Consider the following 21,329-nt stretch of genomic DNA (forward strand, 5'->3'; position numbering starts at 1 on the left):
TGTGAAAGAAATGAAAATTTTAAGTTATATTCTCTGTAGATATTAACTCTCTTCTGTAACTCATCCTGAAGAGTTTGTATAATCTTAAAAGACGATATTTTCATTCTTCTCCAGACTCAACACAGTCTGATACTGTTCCTTCTTCGGGACATTTGTGTTCATCTTCTGAGTCAGATGATTTGTCAAAGAATCTCTTGCATTTAATTTGGCGTTTCGCCTTTTGATTCTCGGCAGATGAAAGTGATGGAACTGATTCTGAATTGCTGATCTCTATAAGTTTCTTCTCAGATGAATCCTTGTGAATTGAAAAAGATGTCTGAAGCTCAGCTAAAAACATTGCAAGAGAGTCTTACATTTCAACAGAAGTAGTTTATATCCTTTACTTTGTGAAATTGTTGCAGAATACAACCCCACACTATTGTCATGGTAAGCTACTTCAATACTACGTAACTTTGTAAGAAGTACTTCAGCTTGACATCTAACTCGATCACTCCCATTTTCTGAAATTGTTCTTAATGCAGAGAACACAGCTTCCCAGTCCGCATTCAAACTCTTAGAAGCATCCTCACAGATACACCATCGTGTTGTATGCAGTGATTTCAGTGTCATATTCACAGAATTAAAAAATGTTTCCAAGATGTGCCATCTGCCTGTAGAATCTGCAAAGAAGTTGTACAACCCTTCAATTAACTCAAAAGCCGTATCACAGCCATGCAGCATTGTGCAGCCCTTGAGCCAACTAGATTCAGTGAGTGAGCCAAACATGGAATGAAGAAAATTTCGAGTTTCGGTTCTTGAGTCTTTCTTGCAAGCGTGAATATGCACCAGATATGTTGGGTGAGTTATCGTGTGACTGATCTCTACAGTTGTCAAATTTCAGTCAATGTAGTTCTCAAGAATTCAGAACTGCTTCAGAAAGCTTCCTTACAGAGTGACCTGCATTTTTTTTTTTTTTTTAAACCCAGGAATATTTCAACTGAGACCCCATCTTCATGTATGTATACATTTAATATATCTGATGTAGAATCCGGTGGCAGATACATATGCCGCCCCCCCCCTCCTCTTTCGGGGCCACCCGCATTGCCACCCACGCCACCCCCGCCAGTCAGCCCGCATGCTTTTCGTTCATCTGTTTCGTCAGTCGACTCGACTGAGTCGAGTAACCGATTGTCTTGTATATGTGCATAATCATTTTAAATAAAACTTGCTTAAGCTTTGCATGTGACAGGATTTTTTTTTATTATTACGATAAAAATAAATATAGCTTCTGTCGCTGCTTGGTAGAACGGTGTTTATGATAGAACATTATTTATGGTAGAAACCGTTTACTTTATTTTATTATTTACTGCAACAATATATTTTCAAATTTGGTAATAACCATAAAGCATAGAACTAAATGAAAAATGATCACTGTGTGCAAACAAATGTGGGCTATGGGTCAATTGTCAGTTTTTTACACTGAAACAAACGTCTCTAACACGTCCCTGGCGCTAGACAGGTCATTTGAAGATTTTCTTGGTTCCAGAATTGCAATGGTGACTTCATTTTATGATATGCGAGGGTTGCCCAGAAAACAGTGCGCCACTTTGTTTTCTCAGCCAAAAACAATGCTACGAATGCGAAACGTAACGGATGTATTATTTGAAGTCTCCAGAGTGAGCGCGCCAAGTTTACGTCACTTCCGACAGATAGCGTAGCTATAGACTAGTTTCAGAATGGCTTCTGCAGGTGTCGTACGTTACAAGCAACGTGCTGTCATTGAATTTCTCCCTCCAGAAAAAGAGACTGTGCAGAGTCTATGGAGCATCTGCTGTCGACAGAAGTACAGTTAGTTGCTGGGTACTGAGGATGAGGTCCTCAGAAGGCGGTTCGGTGGAACTCCAGGATTTTCAGCGGTCGGGGAAACCATCCACGGCTGTCACACACCTGACATTGTAGGGAGCTGATGTTGTTTGGGCCATTAAAAGATGCCATTCGTGGAAGACATTTTGAGGACGATGAGGAGGTGATTCACACAGTGAAGCACTGGCTCTGCCTCCTTGACAAGGATTGGTACCGACAGGGCATACACGCCCTTGTTTCACGCTGGAGGAAGGCCATAGAACTGGATGGAGACTACGTGGAAAAATAGGGCGTGTAGATAAAACACCATTCTCTCCTGTGTGTAACTGTCATTATGTTCAATAAAGAATTGTTGAAAAAGAAAAATGCCATGCTTTACTTTCTGGGCAACGCTTGCAGTATCAGCACTACATGCTAACACCATTGAGATGGGTGATGCAAGGACTTTGGGGGACAGATATGTTGGCGTTTCATCGTTTAATATCATAAGTTCATTCTCTCCAAATACTGTGCTATCTGAATTTTTAAACGAGTTTGCGCTCGACCTGGGAATGTCGTGAACGAGTGTGCATAGCTCGAAAATAAGTTACCAGATGGTCGAGTTCGCGGTTCTCTCTCCCGTTACCTTCACTGGTGTGTTGCTAATTTGACATTGCAGCTGCAGCTTCATTTATTTCTTTTTGTTTTGGCTCTTTCGTCAGATAAACTGACATTACGAAATTAATTATGCTTCTTTCTGTTGATCCCCATCGTCAGGAAACTTTTCTTCTGACTCTTCAAAATTTGATGATGTATGAGATGGCGACAGTGTGTCAGAAAGAAACTCCAAATGACATGCCTATGGCCAATTCTGATACTTTTGGCTGAATCTGTACCTCCCTTTATGAATTTTAGGAATCTCATAGGTTCTTCCCTGTTGCTCGAACAGCCTCACCTGTCAGTCAAGCCATATGCAAATTATTTTATTTCATATGATGCATTTATTACTAAAAATATTACATTTTGTTCGAAGTATTTGGACACTGGTGATCCACACCACACCATCGCTTTTTAATTCTTCATGGGAAGGACAACTATCTCCAGCTTAGTCAAATATGTATGTCAAGAACTGTACAACGTTTTACAACCACTGTGTTTACCTTAACCAGCAGAGGAAATCTGGAAGAAAACTGAGATCAGATTGACGAAATCATCACGATTTCCTAACTGCACTGGCAGCATAGATAGGAACCATGTTAGAGTGAAGTTAACTTATTTCCAATTGTACTGCTTGCAGTTATTGATTACGATTACAGCTCCATACTTAGTGACTTTGGCAGCTATGGCAGACAATGGGACAGCACAAGTTTTGAAAACTCTGCATTTTTCCACGAATTCACACGAGGAAAATATGCCCTGCCTCTGACACCACTGCCAGGCACAAACATGCCCATCCCTCATGTGCTGAAGGTGATGAGTTTAAATTACAAACCTATCTGTTGATGCTTTTTCCCAAATCAGCGGTCTTGGAAGACACTTTCAATAATCAAATATGCAGGGGCTGTCGGGTGATGGAATATGCCTTCAGTATAGCCACTCAAGATTGAAGAGTCTTTCTAAGGCTTATAGACTTACAATTGATATTGCAGAAGCTGTTGCCAAAGTTGCATATTTGTAGCTGAAATGGTACTACAATGGCACCAATAGTTTGTGCAAGTACATTATTACTTCAACTGAACTGTGTTGTTTACAACAATATTCATTTGGTACTATATCATTCAACTGTGCATTTATTTATAAACAAAGAAAACACCTGTTTTATATACACTTGTGTCAGTTTTCTTCCTTGTCACAAACCCAGATTTCCAGCTTTATGTGAGTGGTCACTTTAACTGCTTTAGCTATCCAAACATGCTTCATATTCGACCCAAATTACCAGTTTATCAAATACTACTTCTGTAGTGACCCTTGCCCATTTTTCATTGCTCACAGCATCTCGCATGGTTCCCGCAAGAGAGTGGACATAGACTACATCCACATTGAAGATATCATGAAATGCCATCAGTGACTTCCAAAAACATTTCCGAAATTGCTAAGTTTGTAAGTTATTCATGAGCTTCCATAGTCAAAGTATTGCACACATGACAAAATGTGGCTATCCAACACCAGCATTGAGGCAACTGTGGTTCATCATGGGCCATAGAGGACAGGGGTGAATGACGGCAGCAGGTATGTGTACGGGTGAACAGACATGCAACTATTGAGCAACTGACCACCCAGATGAACCAAGGGGCTATGAACAGCGTCTCCTCAATGACTGTTCAGCAATATTGTTGTTTTTGGGCCTCCCCAGCAGGTGCCCAGTACATGCACCCATGCTGACTGGTGTTCATTGTCGATGAAGGTTTAATTTGCACATCAATACTGCAACTGGAGAGACATCTAAAGCATCATTATGGTCTGTGGACTGTTTTTGTGGCATTACGTGCATGATCTTGTCATGCTGTAAGGAAAAAAGGCTCACAACAAGAAAGTATCTGTCCTTGGAGACTATGTCCACCCCCAGATGCAGTTTTTTTTCATCAGCATGATGGCGTCTACCATTAGGACAATGCAACTTGTCACATAGTTCACATGATACATGTGTGTTTCAGAGAGCACCAGCATGACTTTACCATACTCCTCTGGCCACCAGACTCTCCAAATTTAAACACAATCGAGAATGCTTGGGACCACCTCAATTGTGCTGTATGTGCCACGTATGCTCAGCCAAGAAACCTAGTGCAGCTGGCCATGGCACTGGAGTCAGCATGCCTCCACATCCCAGCTGGTAGCTTCCATAACCTCACTGATTCTCTTCCTGTGTGTCTTGCAGCGGTCCACATTGCAAAAGGTGGTTATTCAGGCTTTTGACAGGTGGTCACATAAATGTGACTTGACGACATGTCCAAACGAACAAACACTACATGGGTATGATTCTGCGGCCATATATATACATGATGAAAGGCAAATACCAACGTCAGTGGCAAGAGGACATTGACATAAGAAATAATGATCGTGTGGTATTGTTGGCCGGGTGGCCCTTCCTGCGGTACCTCTGGTGCAAATCTTATTTCAGGTGACGCCACACTGGGCGACTTGCTCGTCGGTGATGATTAGATGATAACGACGACAACACAACACCCAGTCCACAAGGTGGATAAAATCTCCAACCTGTTCATACATCTGTTTCATACATCTTGCTCACCAGGTGGTAGAGTTTTGTCAGGACTGGCTCTCCCAGGGCTGTCAGTAGTTCTAGTGGAATGTTGTCTACTCCTGGGGCCTTGTTTCGACTCATGTCTTTCAGTGCTCTGTCAAACTCTTCACGCAGTATTGTATCTCCCATTTCGTCTTCATCTGCATCCTCTTCCATTTCCATAATACTGTCCTCAAGTACATCGCCCTTGTATAAACCCTCTATATACTCCTTCCACCTTTCCGCCTTCCCTTCTTTGCTTAGAACTGGGTTTCCATCTGAGCTCTTGATATTCATACAAGTGGCTCTCGTCTCTAAAGGTCTCTTTAATTTTCCTATAGGCAGTATCTATCTTACCCCTAGTGAGATAAGCCTCTACATCCTTACATTTGTCCTCTAGCCATCCCTGCTTAGCCATTTTGCGCTTTCTGTCGATCTCATTTTTGAGACGTTTGTATTCCTTTTTGCCTGCTTCATTTACTGCATTTTTATATTTTCTCCTTTCATCAATTAAATTCAATATTTCTTCTGTTACCCAAGGATTTCTATTATCCCTCGTCTTTTTACCTACTTGATCTTCTGCTGCATTCACTACTTCATCCCTCAGAGCTACCCATTCTTCTTCTACTGTATTTCTTTCCTCCATTCCTGTCAATTGTTCCCTTGTGCTCTTCTGAAACTCTCTACAACCTTTGGTTCTTTCAGTTTATCCAGGTCCCATCTCCTTAAATTAGCACCTTTTTGTAGTTTCTTCAGTTTTAATCGACAGTTCATAACCAATAGATTGTGGTCAGAATCCACATCTGCCCCGGGAAATGTCTTACAATTTAAAACCTGATCCCTAAATCTCTGTCTTACCATTATATAATCTATCTGTTACCTTTTAGTATCTCCAGGATTCTTCCATGTATACATCCTTCTTTTATGATTCTTGAACCAAGTGTTAGCTATGATTAAGTTATGCTCTGTGCAAAATTCTACCAGACGGCTTCCTCTTTCATTTCTTCCCCACAATCCATATTCACCTACTATGTTTCCTTCTCTCCCTTTTCCTACTGACGAATTCCAGTCACCCATGACTATTAAATTTTCGTCTCCCTTCACTACCTGAATAATTTCTTTTATCTCATCAACTTGCAGAACTAGTACTCCTGAAAGAATGGATATAGCGGAGACATGGCTTAGCCACAGCCTGGGGGATGTTTCCAGAATGAGGTTTTCACTCTGCAGCGGAGTGTGCGCTGATATGAAACTTCCTGGCAGTTTCGCAGGAGAGCTTCTGTAAAGTTTGGAAGGTAGGAGACGAGATACTGGCAGAAGTAAAGCTGTGAGTACCGGGACTGAGTCGTGCTTCGGTAGCTCAGTTGGTAGAGCACTTGCCCGCAAAAGGCAAAGGTCCCGAGTTCGAGTCTCGGTCGGGCACACAGTTTTAATCTGCCAGGAAGTTTCAGTTTTCTTTCTGTTGATAACGACGTCCTCTTGAGTAGTCCCCGCCCGGAGATTCAAATGGGGGACTATTTTACCTCCGGAATATTTTACCCAAGACGACGCCATCATCATTTAATCATACAGTAAAGCTGCATGCCCTCGGGAAAAATTATGGCTGTAGTTTCCCCTTGCTTTCAGCCGTTCGCAGTACCAGCACAGCAAGGCCGGTTTGGTTAATGTTACAAGGCCAGATCAGTCAATCATCCAGACTGTTGCCCCTGCAACTACTGAAAAGACTGCTGCCCTACTTCAGGAACCACACGTTTGTCTGGCCTCTCAACAGATACCCCTCCATTGTGGTTGCATATACGGTACGGCCATCTGTATCTCTGAGGCACGCAGGCCTCCCCACCAATGGCAAGGTCCGTGGTTAATTGGGGGGGGGGTGTGACTTTAAAGAGTACTGGAGGATATTTATTTGGTGGATTATGGGGACCGCAGTCTGCTGTTGTGTGGCCTTGAGATACTATTGGTATTTGAACTCAAGCAGTACAATATTTTGCCACTTGTGATAGTTATGTTATGTTATGTTAACCGGGAACCTGGAAACGATGGAGAGGCTCTGTCCTCGCCACAGCCGCAGTGGTCCGCAACCCCACGACCACTATCGCAGTCCACTTCACCCCTCCGCCGTCCCACACCGAAACGTTCTTTCATCCCCCCCCCCCCCCCCAGGGAATGTCTCACACCAGACTGATGTTGTATTGTATTGTATGTTATCCGGGGGCCTAGAAACGACGGAGAGGCTCCATCCCCGCCGCAGCCGCAGTAGTCAACAACCCCATGACGACTACCGCAGTCCACTTCCCCCCTCCGCCGCCCCACACCGAACTATTCTTTCAGGGTTATTGTGCGGTTTGGCCCCCAGTGGACCCCCAAAGGAACGTCTCTCACCAGACGAGTGTAACCCCTATGTTTACGTGGTAGAGTAATGGTGGTGTACGCATATGTGGAGAACTTGTTTGCACAGCAATCGTCAACATAGTGTAGCTGATTCAGAATAAGGGGAACCAGCCCGCATTTGCTGAGGCAGATGGAAAACCGCCTAAAAACTATCCACAGACTGGCCGGTTCACCGGACCTCAACAAATAGGCACTTGTGATAGTACTACTATGTAAAGTGAAAATTCTAAGTTAACATACAACTTTTTTGCTATACATGACTTTGGTTATCGTTCAGCGGCACGTCAGATGTTTCTCTAATCTATTTTATTTCTTACTTAGACATACCATGTCACAAAACATTTGACCACTTTCTTTAATTTTTTTATTTTCAAGCTTTTTGCAGAACTAGATCTCACTCTGGTAAATTTTATATTTTATTTTGTCATTTCCTAATCTTTGTTTGGCTGTGAAAATTCAAAAACCCACTGACTAATTTTCCCTTAAATCACTAATTAAGTTTTTGTTAATCACCCCAATCGCTTTCAAGCAATTAATGTTTTATTTTATTTTTTTGCAAAGTTAGACCTCTTGATGATCTGGTTGGTTCAAATGGCTCTGAGGACTATAGGACTTAACTTCTGAGGTCATCAGTGCCCTAGAACTTAGAACTACTTAAACCTAAGTAACCTAGGGACACCACACACATACATGCCTGAGACAGGGTTCTTGGTGATCTATCTGAAACTCCATTTGTCCATTCCCCATCTCTATGAAAGTTCTGGCAAAAGTTCTCCCTCGGATCATTAATTCAATTTTTCTTTATTGTCCTGGTTATTTGTTTGTGAAACTTATCCTGACTCTGATCGACTTGATACACCACTTGCCACTTTCTCATTCTTAATTTAGCTACGAAAATTCAGACAAAAATCCATTGTGTAAGTTTGCCTCAAACCAATGGCACATGCTTAAATACAGAGTGTAGTTTTTGCAAATGCCGCCACCTGTGCTGCATGTGTCTGACGAAGCTTACATCGTTAGCAGTGGTACTTTCCAGCGCGGTATTCCCACCTTCCTCAGGCAGCATATAGGTCATCAAGCTTTTCTTAATTACTCTGGTTTCTTTCAAGCATATATTCAGGGTGTTTCAAAAATGACCGGTATATTTGAAACGGCAATACAAACTAAATGAGCAGCGATAGAAATACACCGTTTGTTGCAATATGCTTGGGACAACAGTACATTTTCAGGCAGACAAACTTTCGAAATTACAGTAGTTACAACTGTCAACAACACATGGCGCTGCGGTCTGGGAAACTCTATAGTACGATATTTTCCACATATCCACCATGCGTAGCAATAATATGGCGTAGTCTCTGAATGAAATTACCCGAAACCTTTGACAACGTGTCTGGCGGAATGGCTTCACATGCAGATGAGATGTACTGCTTCAGCTGTTCAATTGTTTCTGCATTCTGGCGGTACACCTGGTTCATATCTGGCGAATAGGGAGGCCAATCCACGGCGCCTCCTGTATGTTTCGAATAGCCCAAAGCAATCACACGATCATCGAAATATTCATTCAGGAAATTAAAGACGTCGGCCGTGCGATGTGGCCGGGCACCATCTTGCATAAATCACGAGGTGTCCGCAGTGTCGTCTAAGGCAGTTTGTACCGCCACAAACTCACGAAGAATGTCCAGATAGCGTGATGCAGTAATCGTTTTGGATCTTAAAAATAGGCCTATGATTCCTTTGGAAGAAATGGCGGCCCACACCAGTACTTTTTGAGGATGCAGGACGATGGGACTGCAACATGGGGCTTTTCGGTTCCCCATATGCGCCAGTTCTGTTAATTGACGAAGCCGTCCAGGTAAAAATAAGCTTCGTCAGTAAACCAAATGCTGCCCACATGCATATCGCCGTCATCAATCCTGTGCACTATATCGTTAGCGAATGTCTCTCGTGCAGCAATGGTAGCGGCGCTGAGGGGTTGCCGCGTTTGAATTTTGTATGGATAGAGGTGTAAACTCTGGTGCATGAGACGATACGTGGACGTTGGCGTCATTTGGACCGCAGCTGCAACACGGCGAACGGAAACCCGAGGCCACTGTTGGATCACCTGCTGCACTAGCTGCGCGTTGCCCTCTGTGGTTGCCGTACGCGGTCGCCCTACCTTTCCAGCACGTTCATCCGTCACGTTCCCAGTCCGTCGAAATTTTTCAAACAGATCCTTTATTGTATGGCTTTTCGGTCCTTTGGTTACATTAAACCTCCGTTGAAAACTTCGTCTTGTTGCAACAACACTGTGTTCTAGGCGGTGGAATTCCAACACCAGAAAAATCCTCTGTTCTAAGGAATAAACCATGTTGTCCACAGCACACTTGCACGTTGTGAACAGCACACGCTTACAGCAGAAAGACGACGTACAGAATGGCGCACCCACAGACTGCGTTGTCTTCTATATCTTTCACATCACTTGCAGCGCCATCTGTTGTTGAAAATTGTAACTACTGTAATTTCGAGAGTTTGTCCGCCTGAAAATGTACTGTTGTCCCAAGCATATTGCAACAAACGGTGTATTTCTATCGCTGCTCGTTTAGTTTTTATTGCCGTTTCAAATATACCGGTCATTTTTGAAACACCCTGTAAATGAGTCTTGAACAACTAAATTTAGGGAATGAGCCAAACAGTGAAGGTAAATAGCCCTGGGTTCAATTTCCTTTATCCGTGGCTGTAATCCTTGCAGACAATTGCTAACGTTTGTTGCCCCGTCGTAGCATTGTCCACGACAACTGTCCACAGAAATAGAATAACTTAATAATATATCGTTCACAAATTTAAACAGAGTATCTGAATCAGTTAATAGTTGCTCATAAAAACCACAAAACAATTCATGAACAGCAAAATTTTGGTCAACAGTACGGAAACAAACAGACATGTGCTCTATGATATATCGGATGCCTCGTCAACATTAATGCATATAAATCATATTCTTTTATTTGTTGAATCAAAATTCTCTGAAGAGCCATGCGCAACAATGTTATAATTTCATTAATTGTGTCATGAGACATCCGCCTGTAACTAGTCTAATTAATCAATAGTTTCATCTCGGGTACGTCCTCGGAACGTAATTTCAGAAGATTGACAAAATTAGAACGCTCATCAACGTGATCGCAAAGGCCAACCCTTCGAAAACCAAGAACAATACTGAAGCAAAAATGTTCCTTAAACAAACAATTGCGGCCTGTATTTCTTTTACTTTAGAATGGCTAACTAATGGCAGTATATTTACGCATTTTTTCATAGAATTATTTATACTAACTGAACACATATTCAAATTACTTTTTTTATGAGGTTTGGATCGTTTTAGAGCAACGGACCAGTTCTTAAAGCCGTACTTAACGATCACATTACAAGAATCCTTGTTCGCAGTAACAGTTTTTGGAGTCACTCTCTTGTTTTCACTCACAGACGTACACAAAAAAAATTATGTCATCGTTTTCGTTATACTGAATCCATGTATATGTTTTTATCCAATGTTTTTGAAATGTCCTGCCTTACGACTACACTTTCAGTACCGGTATCACTTTTTCGTGGAATTACCAGAAATAGTAACAGGGATTTCATTGTCACAAGCTGACGAAGATGGATCACTGTTACTGCTACACACTATTGATTCGATATCACCATCACTATCACGATTGTCAGTCGAAGTCCTTTTGTATTTCACTGTTTACATATCAATTTTAACGGCTTTGACACACAAGACATGCGGACATTATATAATTCCAAGCACAGATAACACAGGTGAAACAAAACAAAAAGTAACGTCTAGGTGGCCCGCCCGGTTAACCGTGCGGTCTGACGCATGGCTTTCCGGATTGGGAAGGAGCGCCTGGTCTCCGGCACGAATCCGCCCGGCGGACTTGTGTCGAGGTCCGCTGAGCCGGCCAGTCTGTTGATGGTTTTTAGGCGGTTTTCCATCTGCCTCTGTGAATGCGGGCTGGTTCCCCTTATTCCGCCTCAGCTACACTATGTCGGCGATTGCTGCGCAAACAAGTTCTTCACATACGCGTACACTACCATTACTTTACCACGTAAACATAGGGGTTACACTCGTCTGGTGAGAGACGTTTCTTGGGGGGTCCACTGGGGGCCGAACCGCACAATAACCCTGAAAGAATATTTCGGTGTGTGGCGGCGGAGTGGTGAAGTGGACTGCGGTAGCCGTCGTAGGGTTGTGGACCACTGCGGCTGCGGCGGGGACGGAGCCTCTCCGTCGTTTCTAGGCCCCCGGTTAACATACAATACAATACAACATCCAGCAGTCTACACGTTCTGACTACTTCATTGTTCGTTCAAGTGTTGAAGTCTGGAAATTCAAATTCAGTATAAGTTACACTATATCCGACTTGATTTCACAAGGAAAAATCCCTCGCTGGCTGTTGCGTTTAGTGATTGTAGCAGAATCAATTACAGCACAAAGAACTTCGCCAAATTGTTATAAGCACTGTCCGTTTACTGAATGCCTTAGATAGAAGGGATGGGGCACTCTTCGCATCATGTATGTCGGCTCACTGGTAACGTATGTGGTTGTGTCAAAAGGTTATCTTAAAGGAAACCGCTAAGTAAATTCGTGCTTAGTAGTATAAACGTTTTCATCGTACCGTACCCAACCGACTTCATTTCTAGTTATTTAACACAATAATAATAATTAAAGATTACCGCCTTCAGTTTACATTATTAACTTAATAAACGGCAATCCCTAAACATTCGAACTTTTTAGAAAACGCTCACTTCTCTTGTATGTCAAATGGATTTTAGTTCCTATGAATTCATTTAACCGTTTTAGCCAGTCGCTCATCAGTGTCATGACTGAGTCGATTTTAATTACGATAAGGTTTGCTTCTTGACCGTAATTAAAATCGACTCACTCATCGCATTGATGGGTGGCTTCAGTAGCAAAGTAAAGAAAAATTAATACTACAATTTGTATGGTCGCGGGTGCGTTGCCTCAGATAGAAGATACTGAAGTCTGCACAACGATCTCGTGATGAATAACCAAATTTTATGTCGCTGAAAGGCTACGAGTTGAAAGCTACTGAACAGTTGTGTTGAGCTAGGGTGTGATTTGCATTTGAACAACATAAAAATGGTGCAATCTGCCAACTCGAGGCGACACAGTGGTTTTCAGCTGCAGTAACGCAGCTTTTCGTTTTGTTATGGGAAATCAGATACCTTTCTTTTTACTTTTTATGAGTGTGAAGGGGAATATGTGTGTTTGTTATAATCTTATAGGTAAACCTGTAATAACTGAGAACTGCATCTTTTGTACATTCCTTCTTTTCCTCATACCAAGAGTGTTCTGTTTACTTAATGTCTGCCTCCGTAGCATAGCGGTAGCGCTATTGCTTACCACGCAGGAGGCCCGGGTTCGGTTCCTGACAGGGGACTCAGTGTTAGTGTGTCCGTTGTCATTGACTCGCAAGTCGCCGATGTGGCGTCACCTGAAAACAACTTGCAATAATTTCATTTCATTTCATTGTGTACTTAACAACGTATTTTGTGATGTGCAATTTTATTATCTTGTCTACCTTGTTAATAATAATATAATACTTTAACATAGGGAAAGTTAGCGTGTCAACCTAGTCTTTCTTCATATGCAGTTGGACTACGACAGTAAAGTTTAATATTTTTTTTTTTGTGCTGTAGTATAAAGAGTTATAGCAGTTTATAGAACATTAACCAAGTTTTTCATTAATTAATGACTACTTGCACTCTATCCTGAACAGTCACTGATGGGTAATATAGTGATGGAAAAATAAGTAAATGCAAGTATTTACTGATAAAAAGTATTATATTTTGGACATTAGTGACAAATAGTAACCTCTGTAAAAAAATTTATGTTATTGTAGACAATATGATTAACTGTAAAACATATAAAATGCAGGAATTGCCTTTGTCAGATTAACTGTGTTTTTTTTTAAACTTCTTTGTTTTACAAATATTTCTCGAAAAAAATGTTAGTAGTTACAATGCGATCATTTTTTACTTTTTGGCTGTATATGTTTTTAGCACAAACATAAATACCACTGAAAGTGCGAATTCGTGTAAAAGCCCCAGATTCTGGTAAATAAAATTCTGTCCTTTGAATCGTAAGACCTTGAGATTTATTAATGGTCATAGTGAAGGCTACTTTTATTGGTCATTCTTTTCTTATCATCCGGTCGCAGGTTCGAATCTTGCCTCGGGCATGGATGTGTGTGATGTCCTTAGGTCAGTTAGGTTTAATTAGTTCTACATTCTAGGCGACTGATGACCTCATAAGTTAAGTCGCATAATGCTGAGAGCCATTTGAACCATTTTTTTTTTTCGTATCATCGCATAGTACGCAACGCTTGTTCAAAGAAAGTAAACAACTCCAACCGCTGTTGTGCATAATAGTAAAATTAGATTGTCAATAGATGGCGCCCCCTAAATTCTTTACATCGATGAGTCTGACCGAATTCGCGTAATAGACTACGTTTGCGTAAAGAATGTAGACAACTGCAGCAGCTGTCGTTCATCTTACTTAAAGAGGCAATCAATAGAAGATACCTTCTACGTTGTTTGTACAAAAAATATTTTCTAAATAAAGTTTTTAACGAGAGGAATAACTTTAAACTACATTTGTATTTCTCGTCATTAGCGTTGGACGAAATCTTGAAGACGATGTCTGTCATTAATTTAGGTTAAGTAATGCGGGTGATATGGCTTACCGACAAAAAAAAAAAAAAACACCGCTGAGAAATAATATAAATGATTCTTTACGCCGGTATTGATATAAATAAGAACGTGGAGTTCCCATCTGGATACAGTACAAAACATGCCAACGACCTGGCGATGTATACCCAAACGTGATACGGCCAAGAACGTTGGAAGCCACTGTACAATCGTGTAAAGCTGAGGCGTGGCTTGCTTTGAACGACCGAAGAACGGTGCAATCTGCTAGTAGGAAGTGGCAGAGTAATTTTCAACCTTAACAAAGAAGTTCTTACTTCATACCTTTTAGTTTCTTAACAGCAGAATAGCTCTATTTCATTTTTTAAAGTTACTCTGTTGCACAAGGAAAGGTACTGATAAGAAACTACTTAGAGCTTAAAACAAATAATTGTGTTCATTGAACTGGCTACCCGTTTTCAAATACAGCGGATTTATATGCGAGATTTCTAAATATGGGTGTACTAGGTCCTGCTGTAGTTATACGTAACCTGCAGTAATGAGAAGAAAATACACTACTGGCCATTAAAATTGCTACGCCACGAAGATGACGTGCTGCAGACGCGAAATTTAACCGACAGGAAGAAGATGCTGTGATATGCAAATGATTACCTTTTCAGAGCATTCACACAAGGTTGGCGCCGATGGCGACACCTACAATGTGCTGATATGAGAAAAGTTTACAATCGATTTCTCGTACACAAACAGCAGTTGACCGGCGTTGCCTGGTGAAACGTTGATGTGATGCCTCGTGTAAGGAGGAGAAATGCGTACCATCACGTTTCCGACTTTGATAAAGGTCAGATTGTAGCCTATCTCGATTGCGGTTTATCGTATCGCGACATTGCTGCTCGCGTTGGTTGCGATCCATTGACTGTTAGCAGAATATGGAATCGGTGGGTTCAGGAGGATAATACGGAACGCCGTGCTGGATCCCAACGGCCTCGTATCACTAGCAGTTGAGATGACAGATATCTCATCCGCATGGCTGTAACGGATCGTGCAGCCAAGTCTAGATCCCTGATGGGGCGTTTGCAAGACAACAACCATCAGCACAAACAGTTCGACGACGTTTGCAGCAGCATGGACTATCAGCTCGGAGACCATGGCTGCGGTTACCCTTGACGCTGCATCACAGACAGGAGCGCCTGTCTCAACGACGAACCTGGGTGCACGAATGGCAAAACGTCATTTTTTTCGGATGAATCCAGGTTCTATTTACAGCATAATGATGGTCGCATCAGTGTTTGACAACATCGCGGTGAACGCACATTGGAAGCGTGTAATGGATAATGCACGACCGCATGTTGCATGTCCAGTACGGGCCTTTCTGGATACAGAAAATGTATGACTGCTGCCCTGGCCAGCACATTCTCCAGATCTCTCACCTATTGAAATCGTCTGGTCAATGGTGGCCGAGCAACTGGCTCGTCACAATAAGCCAGTCACTACTCTTGATGAAATGTGGTATCGTGTTGAAGCTGCATGGGCAGCTGTACCTGTACACGCCATCCAAGCTCTGTTTGACTCAATGCCCAGGCGTATCAAGGCCGTTATTATGGCCAGAGGTGGTTGTTCTGGGTACTGATTTCTCAGGATCTATGCACCCAAATTGCTTGAAAATGTAATCACATGTCAGTTCTAGTATAATATGTTTGTCCAATGAATACCCGTTTATCATCTGCATTTCTTCTTCTACATCTACATGACTACTCTGCAATTCACATTTAAGTGCTTGGCAGAGGGTTCATCGAACCACAATCATACTATCTCTCTACTATTCCACTCCCGAACAGCGAGCGGGAAAAACGAACACCTAAACCTTTCTGTTCGAGCTCTGATTTCTCGTATTTTATTTTGATGATCATTCCTACCTATGTAGGTTGGGCCCAACAAAATATTTTCGCATTCGGAAGAGAAAGTTGGTGACTGAAATTTCGTAAAAAGGTCTCGCCGCGACGAAAAACGTCTATGCTGTAATGACTTCCATCCCAACTCGTGTATCATATCTGCCACACTCTCTCCCCTATAACGTGATAATACAAAACGAGCTGCCCTTTTTTGCACCCTTTCGATGTCCTCCGTCAATCCCACCTGGTAACGATCCCACACCGCGCAGCAATATTCTAACAGAGGACGAACGAGTGTAGTGTAAGCTGTCTCTTTAGTGGACTTGTTGCATCTTCTAAGTGTCCTGCCAATGAAACGCAACCTTTGGCGCGCCTTCCCGACAATATTATCTATGTGGTCCTTCCAACTGAAGTTGTTCGTAATTTTAACACCCAGGTACTAAGTTGAAATGACAGCCTTGAGAATTGTACTATTTATCGAGTAATCGAATTCCAACGGATTTCTTTTGGAACTCATGTGGACCATCTCACACTTTTCGTTATTTAGCGTCAACTGCCACCTGACACACCATACAGCAATCTTTTCTAAATCGCTTTGCAACTGATACTGGTCTTCGGATGACCTTACTAGACGGTAAATTACAGCATCATCTGCGAACAATCTAAGAGAACTGCTCAGATTGTCACCCAGGTCATTTATATAGATCAGGAACAGCAGAGGTCCCAGGACGCTTCCCTGGTTAACACCTGATATCACTTCAGTTTTACTCGATGATTTGCCGTCTATTACTACGAACGGCGACCTTCCTGACAGGAAATCACGAATCCAGTCGCACAACTGAGACGATACCCCATAGCTCCGCAGCTTGATTAGAAGTCGCTTGTGAGGAACGTTGTCAAAAGCTTTCCGGAAATCTAGAAATACGGTATCAACTTGAGATCCCCTGTCGATAGCGGCCATTACTTCGTGCGAATAAAGAGCTAGCTGCGTTGCACAAGAGCTATGTTTTCTGAAGCCATGCTGATTACGTGTCAATAGATCGTTCCCTTCGAGGTGATTCATAATGTTTGAATACAGTATATGCTCCAAAACCCTACCGCAAACCGACGTCAATGATATAGGTCTGTAGTTAAATGGATTACTCCTACTAACCTTCTTGAACACTGGTGCGACCTGCGCAATTTTCCAATCTGTAGCTACAGATCTATCGGTGAGCGAGCGGTTGTATATGAGTGCTAAGTAGGGAGCTATAGTATCAGCGTAGTCTGAAAGGAACCTAATCGGTATACAATCTGGACCTGAAGACTTGCCCGTGTCAAGCGATTTGAGTTGCTTCGCAACCCCTAAGGTATCTACTTCTAAGAAACTCATGCTAGCAGATGTTCGTGTTTCAAATTCTGGAATATTCCATTCGTCTTCCCTGGTGAAGGAATTTCGGAAAACTGCGTTCAATAACTCCGCTTTAGCGGCACAGTCGTCGATAACAGTACCATCGGCACTGCGCAGCGAAGGTATTGACTGCATCTTGCCGCTTGTGTACTTTACATACGACCAGAATTTCTTCGGATTTTCTACCAAATTTCGAGACAATGTTTCGTTGTGGAACCTATTAAAGGCATCTCGCATCGAAGTACGTGCCAAATTTCGCGCGTCTGTAAATTTTTAGCCCATCTTCGGGATTTCGCGTTCTTCTGAACTTCGCATGCTTTTTCCGTTGCCTCTGCAACAGCGTTCGGACCTTTTTTGTGTACCACGGGGGATCCGTTCCATCTCTTACCAATTTATGAGGTATGAATATCTCAATTGCTGTTGCTACTATATCTTTGAATTTGAGCCACATCTCGTCTACATTCGCATAGTCAGTTCGGAAGGAATGGAAATTGTCTTTTAGGAAGGCTTCTAGTGACACTTTATCCGCTTTTTTAAATAAAATTATTTTGTGTTTGTTTCTGATGGATTTGGAAGAAATGGTATTGAGCCTAGCTACAACGACCTTGTGATCACTAATCCCTGTATCAGTCATGATGCTCTCTATCAGCTCTGGATTGTTTGTGGCTAAGAGATCAAGTGTGTTTTCGCAACCATTTACAATGCGCGTGGGTTCGTGGACTAACTGCTCGAAATAATTTTCGGAGAAAGCATTTAGGACAATCTCGGAAGACGTTTTCTGCCTACCACCGGCTTTGAACAAGTATTTTTGCCAACATACCGAGGGTAGGTTGAAGTCCCCACCAACTATAACCGTATGAGTGGGGTATTTATTTGTTACGAGACTCAAACTTTCTCTGAACTGTTCCGCAACTGTATCATCGGAGTCTGGGGGTCGGTAGAAGGAGCCAATTATTCTTGGTGTAGCAATTTTAATGGCCAGTAGTGTAGTATTCTGAAGACTTCGACTAGTAAGCAGAGGTAAATATCAGTGCTGAACTGCCTCAGAAACGGCCATGTAATTGTGTATTAGTTTATTCGGAATTGCGATAGGCTTGAAAGTGATACAAATAGTTTGCCATGCCACGATGAGTAACGGTAATTTAATAAAAGGTGTTGCTTAAAATGAATATTATTTTGAATTTGCATTTTAAAAGTTAAGAATCGGAACTTCAGGATCTAGTGCAATTACCAATAATTATCTCATGCTGATGTAAAAGGAAGAATAATTGTTAACGGACCTTCTCAGGCAAATGAACCTTTCCAGAAGGGTAAGGAATGTCCGTTTCTAGCAATTACTATGATGTCTTAACAAAAATAGCCCTTACAGTAAAGAGAAATGGTTATCAGATTCAGAGAAACGTATAGTCTAGTGAGTATTGGCAAATTTCCTGATTGTTTCCTGAAAAGGGCGCTACTCGATCTCAGAGTGCATTTAACAGCAGTGGAGTAAGACACTGGAAAAATTTACCGAGAAGATTAAAACGCGAGAACATTCGGTCTTTTGCACATGCCTGTGTTATCTATGAACAGTGTGAAATATATGGTACAATTAATCAAATGTCGCAAAAAAGCGAAAAGAAGAGCGAAATGTTTCACTTAACGTTTTGGAAATAATAATTAATGTCACATTTTCATTAGCAACATGGAATTTTCCCCTTCGTGGGCAAAGCAAGAATATCGCGGTCCCAAGTAAGAATTTCTGTCATTGGATTATTTGTCAGTTGCGATTCTGTACTGAAAGAACTGTTGGAGAAATCACGTAGCTCACATCAGATGCAATGTGCCAAGTTTTTTTCATGCGATGCGACCTTAAGAAAACTGTTCAGTCAAGTGAAACCTTTCGTAATGTTAGGATAATAATAAGTAAAACAATTACATTAAAAAGAGGTAAGGATATGAGAACCATTTGCTTCCTTTCCCACCTCGAAGATCAGTGTGCGCGAGGCTTCTAACACCAAGTAATTAAATGCAGAGGACGAATGGGACTAGATCTGAGCAAATGACCAGGCGAAGGTTACAATGGAGCATCTGTCATGAGTGGCGTATACAATGATGTAAAAAAAAATCCTGTGATTAACACTTCATTTATATTTTCTCCATTGCAAGTCACAGCTGAAATGTAGTCCTTATAAACAATGTAAAGGCTCTGTTTTTTGAAACATTGAGAACATTTACAAACTTTTGCCGACTACTTCCAAGGCCACCAAACACAAGTCAATGGTATGAGAAGTGCGACACCTATACATTTAAAGAAAGATTCTTTGGCGTTCTTAAGAGTCTGACAAACAATTCTTATGAGTAAGAAATTTAGTGAACGAAGTGCATCAATAGGTCTTAAAAAGAAAACTGATTCTGCAGCTTGGTCGCCGTTTCAGCAATGAAAGCGAAGTACCGATACTGGAAAGGAATCTGTATACCACCTAAGGCTTTGCTATCTGCGAATACGAATGTTGCAGCTGCATGTGTCCTCCTGTTAGAAACATCCAACAAACTGGTTGACGAAGCTAGCAACAGCTGCGATAGACGGAGCATCGAGTGTAAATTCCTTCAGAGGCGAATAAAAACAGAAGCGAAACATTTCGGCGGCTCCCGTGAGGACGACGGAGGCCGACAGAGGTAACGACTACATTTCGAATGGCATCTTTTTTTACCCAACGTTTGACATCATCTGTTCGCAACTAGGAAGTCACAGACGCAGAATCTCTGTACACATCTATAGCCTGCGATGAAGCTCTCAAAAATGAAGCACATTTCTTGATGACATTTCTCCTCTGCTTCCCCCACATATGATATTGAAAAGAACTCAGTTTAAAGCACAAGTATCGAAACTGTCTGGTGTACAACACGTAGCAGAGCTGTTATTAGTAAAAGAGACTTGCTGATTTCGAGGTAACTGGACGTACAGCATGACCGTCCCGATATATCTAATAGCACCTGTGATAATTGATAAAATTAAATGTTCTAATTTCAAGATAAAATAATAAAAATACTTATCTCCAATGAATTAGGAACGGTAATCTGATGTGGCAATAATATAGGCGGAAAATGTATGCAAATATGAAACAAATAAACAAATCATTTAAATAGCAAACTTTTTGGATCACTAACGGCTTGCACTTCATTATCAGTTTATATTTTAACATTAACATATGTACTTTTCGATTCTGTTTTACGTAATTCTGTGCTTCGATTAATTTACCTAATATGTTTTTATTCTGAATATAAGATGGTCATATCACTAGTTATATACAGATTCTCATTTGTATTTAATTAGGTAATGCGCAGTATTTTTTATATGCAATGATGTAGTGGTGAATAGCTATTTCAAATATTACTGTATTAATTTTTAAAATGTTTTCGTGCACGTTTTACTTTTTTGGCCCATGTGGAGGATCGTAGTCAAGGTGATATAGTGTGAGGGCAGTTTGGCAGTGATAAGCGAGATTTGGGTGTAAACAGGGGAAGTGAGAGGGGTAGGTGAACAGGTAGGGGCCCCACAATTTAACTTGGTACTTCTCTGTGAGTGGAGGTATCGGTGGAAGTCGGATGACCTAGGGACTGTACGGATTGTTTCCGCCCGTTTCCAGTCTTAGCCAAGAAACAGTGACACACCGTAGCAATATAGGTAGTATTGTAGTTGGCAATGTCAACACTCTAGTATGCTGTCTGCCCTACGTGGAGTTGAAATGTACCAACAGTCCGAAGAAACATGATTTGTTATAACGATAGAAGCGTTTGGTTAAAGATAAGAAAAATAGGAAGAAAATGTCATGACTCCAATGCAGTATACATAGACTTATAGTGCGGCAGCTTTGCCAGTTGTGCTTAGGCAGCTTGTGGACAGCTGTCAGATATC

General features: G+C 41.7%; 1 non-coding gene across 1 annotated transcript; it reads left to right on the top strand.

Annotated features, from left to right (window-relative positions):
- The first annotated feature begins 6,407 nt into the window (after positions 1-6,407).
- Trnal-caa (transfer RNA leucine (anticodon CAA)) lies at positions 6,408-6,482 on the top strand. Its single transcript has one exon. It is a non-coding gene; the product is annotated as a tRNA-Leu (tRNA).
- Positions 6,483-21,329: the final 14,847 nt, after the last annotated feature.

Source organism: Schistocerca gregaria, chromosome X (genome assembly GCF_023897955.1).
Source record: "Schistocerca gregaria isolate iqSchGreg1 chromosome X, iqSchGreg1.2, whole genome shotgun sequence".
Taxonomy (NCBI): domain Eukaryota; kingdom Metazoa; phylum Arthropoda; class Insecta; order Orthoptera; family Acrididae; genus Schistocerca; species Schistocerca gregaria.